The sequence below is a fragment of the Chelonus insularis genome, unplaced genomic scaffold (genome assembly GCF_013357705.1).
Source record: "Chelonus insularis isolate UGA/USDA-ARS -01 unplaced genomic scaffold, ASM1335770v1 contig_379_pilon, whole genome shotgun sequence".
In the NCBI taxonomy this organism is placed as follows: domain Eukaryota; kingdom Metazoa; phylum Arthropoda; class Insecta; order Hymenoptera; family Braconidae; genus Chelonus; species Chelonus insularis.
In genome coordinates this window covers 72,731-80,555 of record NW_023276537.1, presented here as the reverse complement: position 1 = coordinate 80,555, position 7,825 = coordinate 72,731, and positions in this window count along the sequence as shown.

Genomic DNA, 7,825 nt, shown 5'->3' with positions numbered 1-7,825 from the left:
AAATATCACCCTTATCGGTTGCATTTCGCCACCTTGTTAAAACGAAAGCGTATCGATTTTCTGTGCGCACTCGTTTTACCATAGAATGCTTGTTGGTAAGGATCATTCATTGGTTTAGATAAATTGCATTTTTTGTAGTGTCGTGTGCGGCAATAAAATGGGAAAAAAGTCAAATAGAAGGCTGAATGAGAGAGGTTTCTGGATGATTGATTTGTTGACAATGTCGTTCTACTAATTTGCTGTACAAAAACTTTTCCAAAATATATATCTTTTATCATGAAAAGTTGTTGGAGTATACTTAGGATAATACGTAGAGTCCTTATCAAGTAAAGCGAGCAATTGTGAGCAGCTGGAATACTGCTATATGCAAACATATTTCTTAGCAAAACTCTCTGCTAACTTTAACATGCTTTCAGGTGACTATATTCATGCATAGAAGAGATTATTCTATTTTATTCGTGAAGAGTAAGAAAACTAAACAAACCAAGAGAATCAAACAATAAGAGAAAGTAAATATTTCAAGAATGAGAGTATTTAAAATCGAACCAAGTATGTATTGTACACAGTATAATTTTCAATGAGTAGACATAACATCCAGAAAGCTAGATGTTGGATGATTTTGCATATTATTATAATAATATAGTACAGCAAAAAAGCTAGATGAAAAGCTTCAGAATATTGATAAGATTGTTACAAGCTTGTTTTCTCAGAGTATGTCTCAGTTTTGTAGGAAAATTGTTGTCTCTAGTGCACAGACTGCTGGGATTTCTCACGTTCTCAAGTCTCTTGAATGGAGCACTAAACATAATTTGTGGAAAAATACATAGAAAGAATGAAGAGCTTTTGAATAGAAGCTATATGTTATCTAGTAATGACTCTGCTATTTTGTATCACATAAAACTAATTCACAACCCCAGGGGATGTTGGTGAGATTTTTCTTATCATACTGACCATCATCTGTTTCTTTTAAGAAAAAAGTGAGACTATTCTGTCTCCATCACTAGCACACACATTTGATGGTGTTATCTTATGTTAAATTATATATTAGCAAAATGTAGAGCTTGCGTGCAAATGAAAACCACAGAGAAACCGTATCTTGTAGACTGTATGTATATTCATAAATATTTGAGTACGTTACTTGATAGATTCATTGTGTAAAAGATATAGAGAATGTCCATCAAGAACGTATGACCCTAGCTAACATATTGATAACGAGATATCTAGATATGCGTGAACAGGTTCATGATCTGGTAGCTAGCCAGAGAGAGAGAGAGAGAGCTATCTTTTTAATAGTTCCTCGTCGCTCACTTCCGATTGCCAAAGCCAGCAATCGAATCCATCGGATCGATTGTAGGTGCAGTTGGCGATACGTGTATTTATCGAGTCGAATACAGTGCGTCTCTGTAGTTACGATGGTTCGATTACCATTTGAATTTGGTCGGATGCAAAAGAGAGTAAATGAGACAACCACCAATGAGATAGAGATAGAGATAAGTCATACATATATGCAATTGTGAAAAAGCTTTTTGAGGTGTAAAATTATTTATTCATACGAATTTGAAAATTATTTCTCTGACTTTTTATCTCCTTTTTCCACCATAAATTTCATTCATATTGTTTTTCTTTTTATTGGTATTTTTACGATTTAGCTGGTTATTCTCTGCCAGAAATTTCCCTTGATTATGAAAAGCCTCTTTAAAAGGTAATTTCCTATTTTATCAACGTCAATTGAATGAATATCGAGGGAACTTTAATAGCTCCTTAAAGCACTAAGATGTTTCTTTTTTCCAAGCATCCTAATAGACATTTTTGAAATTGTTTAAGCTCTTAATTGAATTTCCCTTGACAGTTACGGTGATTATCAGCAGTAAAAGAAACACCAGAAATGCTGACTTATATCTTTAACTAAAAAAATTCATTTGGAATATATTTGGGTTGAAAATAAAGAAGAAATAATATTTATGTAGAGCATTTCAGATAAAAGTGATTTGACTATGAATCTGCCCCTCGTTTTTTCCCTTTTCTGTGACACCCTCCATTCTTATACAAGCCTATTCGTATAAGAAGTGGAGTAGAGCATGCGCGGAATATAGCAACGTTTTACTCTCTCACACTCAGTTAAACCTCGAGCCCACTAGGGGTGAGTCGCGTTTCTACCCTCCATCGTCAGTGTGCTCCGTGTGCTAGTAACATCATCCAACCTATATCAACCATATATTTGTGCCATAGATAATAACGAGTCTTCGGCAATTCTTGTCGTCTTGATAACTTTCTCTTCTTATCAATGACACTCCCAAGTGTTTAGTGTTTAGTGATGATCATTTGTTAGTCAACGTAAATGTGTGGAATTTAAAACTAAACTAAATTAAATCTAAAAATGCTATAAAATTTTAGGATTATTGAGATTAAAAGATTACGAATAATCATATTTTACGTTTTATCGTAAAGAAATACATTCTATCACTTAGAAAATGAGTTAAAGTGAAAAACACTTTGTGCTAAATATTATATGTAAAAAAGCGTTTAAACGATTAAGTGTGAAGTGTAATTTATAAAAATATTCCAAGTGTGATAAAGCTGACAGCTGAATGAAATTATTCTACTTCGATTAATATAAATGAGGTAAGATTCTAATAATATTACGTTGAAGAAGATATTGGTAAAATAGTACTAGATGATTTCAGAAAGTGTAAGTTTTTTTTTCGTTAGTGCAATGAACTCTGGTCGATCGATTCACTGACATTTTAAGTATTTGTACATCAGAATTAAAAGCCTTCGACGTTTCCTCTTTATAATATTGGCTAATCTTAAATAGTTCGAGGGTTTATAGGGAAGATTGTAATTTGTTGATGAAATGTATATCCGATTGCATTAATCAATTCTGAAAGCTATACGACCTTAAACATAACTTGTATTTATCAGATTATCATCATAACACATGCATTACAATAATAATATAATGGAATGAAACTATTTCACTCAGTATTTTTTATTTAATCACAAAACAATTATTTGCACGTGAATTTTATGCTAATAATTATGATAATCCTGATTAATATTCTAACAAAATAATAGAGCACTTGTCATGTCTAAGCCAGTTAAATATATAACGTTAAAATGATGTCAGTTGTCCATTAAACCCTATTATTCTCAGTAGATTTAGATATACTGGGATTTTGACAAAATCGTGCTGTGCATTCTGAGGGCTAATTATTTAAAGCCCCCGTGTCGTTGCAAGGTATCACGAATTAATTTCAAGCGTCCATCGAGTTCATGCTGGTCCACATTGCCAACCGTCTCCTCCTACCTATCACAAGTAAATTACCTTATTCACCTGATAAATCATTTAACCCAAGTATTTAATACCATACCCATGAATCCCTTCGTCTTAAAGATTCTAGGATATCTGTTTCTAATCGCTTCTCAGTTAAATTAGCACCAATTCCTTTTTTATTTTGGTTACTTTGGAAAATTATTTGTCTTTGAAATTAGGAAGCTTTCAAATTATTGGTATCGTTAACCTTTTTTGGATAATTTAATAATCAACCAAGTTTCAGAGTTGGAGTTAGACAACAAAAATTTCTATTCAATTTATTAATAACAGAGTGTTATTGTTATAAAGATTTATGTGCTACAATAGTATTTCATTAGAATAATGAATTTTGAAACACATTAGTCTATTAAAAAAGTAAGACTAATTATTAATATAAACAAATTAATATGTCTAGATTTTAGTAAACAATTAATAATGTGTTAATTATTATATTATTAATACTTTTATTTTAGATTTGTATTAAAATACGTATTCAATTCAAGTCAAGAAACATTCAATTCGATTTAATTATTTAATTGGACATTAATCATGCATTAACTAAATAAAATTCAAATCCAAACATTTTTATATATAATTAGTATACTTTTCAAATGTGATTTTTAAAAGAATCAGTATTTATTTTTTCACCAGAACCACTGATAACTAAGATCAAAATTAGTTTTATTTGTTTGAATTTTCAATTTTCTTTTTTTACATCACAGATGGTTGGATATTATATGATTGGTTAATTGGAGATGATTGTTCGATTGAATGTAATATAAAAGACGTTTATAGTGTGCTAAGTTATTGAATATATGTAATAATTTTCAAAATACAAGACTGAGAGAAAACATATATTTTGAAACGTTTTGTGTAGAAACGCAATTCTTTCGATTTTTTTACGTTTCACAACCATTTAAAGTTGACTCCGCAATTTCCATCTTAAAATCAATATCAAAGCTTCTGGCATACTTTTCTTCGAAACTGTTGCACATAACAACTCAGTTTTTATATTAAAATTTTTTGATATAGCGATTCCTGATACTTTTTCTAACTTGATGAAATACATTTTTTCATTTTGTTATTAAAAAAATTAAAATTGTTATTTTAACGTAAATTATTGTTTCTGATAAAGTAATTTTTGTTAGGAATGCTTAGAATTTATTTAATACGTCATAAAATAGTAAAGTTAATTTATAAAATAAGGATATTTAATTGTTATTGTGATGATGGTTAGGGAAAAAACAAATAGTTGTGTCGAGAAAAAGATTAATTTTATAAAATAATATTTACCTGAACGCAGTTGTTTTATCCATAGCTGTTAAGATACACATTATTTCATTTTTAACAGTCACTACTACATTTGAAACGTGCATATCCTATCATTAAAGTACACATGCCTGTGTTTCGAATGACACATGATTGAAATGGCATTAAAAACAGAATTTATTAGGATTATTTTAAACGAATTTTTTAGCTGATGATTTTTTTTTATGAGAATAAAATCATATAAATGGTCAAATGAATATAAAATTTTTAATATCCGATTTTGTAATTACATAAACAAAATACTCTCTAATTCTTAAGAATCTTCTTTAGGAATTTTTTATTTTCAGTAGTGTGATAATCAAAATGAAAATAAATATTTCAACTAAATCTTGACAACAAACAAATTGTTTCCAATTTAAAAAACTTTTTTTTTTCATTTTTTAAAATAGTTCGAAGTGGATCGGGGTTTAAATCAAATAATAAAAACGTGTTTCTTTTTAAAAAAAATAAAAATTGAAGAATATTTTCTTCGCTCATATTTTTTCAAAATATCATCGAGGATTTTTTTATGAAAGAACCTTGATAATAATTTGTACAAATGTATTTGTTTGAATTCAAATCAAAAATACAATTATATTTGTGACATCTTTATAAATATCTAAATTTATTTATTTCCATAATAATTTTATTTATTATTTATTAATCTTGTTGACAGTTAACAAATTTTCGTCTTTGTTTTCCCTAAAAACATCATTTCAATATAATTAATATTATTTTTATTATTTTAAGGAAAAAAGTTCCACATTAAATTTGCCAATAAATAAGAACTCATTTTTAACATAAAAAAAATGTCATGAGAAATAGAAGTGATTCCTTCTGTGTGACAAAATTAAGTTAAATTGTAATAACGTCAAATTCCGTAAAATTTATTTGGAATATTCGTTTAAAACAGAGAGCTTATTGTATCAGGTATCGTTATCATTGTTATTAGTTTTTAGTATAGTAGCTCACTGAGTTTTACATGAACTTTAATAACACTGTGATCTAGAATTATTATTTCTCTCTTGAGTACCATTTTCTCGTTTTTTTACTGAATTGCTTGAACCCGGGCTTAATCGCTGATAGCAAAAAAACGGACTTTTTAAGCCGACTATATCGAACTACTTGACCCTCTAATTCCCATACTCTCCATTATATTGTCGGGTTTTCATTTTCTTTACGTTCTTTATTATTCATATAGATATAAAAATAATTATTACCTCATCATCACTTTTCGATGGTTTATTTTTCAAAATAATGTTCATAACATAGAAATTTAGGCATACGAAATGTGAAAAAATATGTCGAGGAAAAGAGAGAAAAGAAATACTATAATAGCAGTTTAAGAAGAGATAGTTTATTAAGATACGAGAAAAGAACAATTTACGAATAATAAACCCAATTGTGTTTTTTTAGTACTAGTTAATTAACAATTATACTTCTTCCTGGTCTTTTTCTTCCATTGTAATATAAATTATATTTTTACTATTTTTCTTACTATAAAAAAATTCCACTGTAATTGACTTGTAAATATGAAAAGCTTTAATAAAAATTCAAAGAAAAAAACAAACCACTCATGAAAGCTTATTAAAAATAAAAAGTGAATATAAATCATGAATGAATTTATTTGAAATTTGATTAAAAATATTGATATTACTCGGATGTTTTAAAATTAAATAGAGTTTTATTTATAAAATAAAACCGTACGAGAGAAATATTTGAAAATGTCTTATGATTTTTTTCAGCTTGATCGTGTGTTAATTAATTTATGTTTTATCATAATATTATATTTTTAACGTTAAAATAAATATTTACATCGAAGAAAAAAAAAATTAAATCGATCTGTTCAGCAATCGAGCATTGAATGCTTAGATTACTTGATTCTATATGACATTAATTTAATGCTTCAAAGTGCAGATGATCCATTGATGACCCATATGACATTGATTTAAAGTTTGCTTCGTGTTAGAATCAGCCATAAATTATTAATTGTAATACAATAAAAGATGTATCAAATGATCATTAACTTAACTGATATGCAGATATTCCATTTAAAACAAGAAGTCAACAAATTTTTTTAGATTCTATTTAAATTTTATCATTGATAAAAAATAAACACAATCTAACTTGATATTTTTATAATTCATACAATTATGAATTTTCAATTAAATTATGTATGATTCTATTTGAACATATTTTCTAATACGAAAGATCAATTTTTTCACCTGAGTGAAATAATTTTTTTTAACTAATAAAATATTGTGATTAATGATAAAGAGAGAAAGAAAATTAATTCAATTTGTCTTGGAATATTATCCAATGAATAAAGTTAATCATTTTTACTGAACCATTAATTATATCACAGATTATTATCTCAACTACGATACAACATACAATGATACACTTTAGTCTATCGAGAAACTGACCATTTATTCAATAAATGTGTTCACTTTCTGCGATGAACAGCCCCCCTCATTTGATTGAGTTGGCAAAAAAATAACACTTGCGTGTCTTATTTTGATGAAGAAGTTAGAAGTCAGAACTTATTTTCTCAGAAAAAAAAGTTTATGCGATCGATTTCTTATTATACACTTGTACAATACTGGTAAGAATAAAGGTTCATTTTTAGTTATTTTATTCTTAACTTAGCACTGGACCAAGGCCGGTTAAATTGGTCCAATATTAGGCCAAAAATATGTCAACTCTTCTTCTTCCCAGTCAATTGTTTTGTATTTAATTATAAATAGTTGTCGTAAGTTAGTGTTGGAGTAAATAAAACAGTACAAAATTTAAAAAAAAAAGAAAATGCAAGCAACAGAATTTATTTTAAAATAATTATTAAAAAACTGAGTACGAACTGGCTAACTAGATGAAACAGTAAGAATCATTGTAAAAGAGTTAGTATATATTCATTATTTTGCACTGACCAAAATATAACTGTTTAAAACAATTGTAATGGTTTTCTAGTCTTCAAATAAAAAACAAGTATATGGGCATTATTAATTATCAAAATAATTAATTATGCTTCTCGGTAGTTAAGAGTAATTTATAAGGACTAACTTTGCTTACTATGACAGGGCGAAAATTAGAAATAATCAGTAAATACAAACACTGCAAATAAAAGTGTTTAGAAACTAAACACTTAAAGTGCAATATTAAACATCATAAACGAACAATGGCAATTTTATAGTCGACTTTTAAATG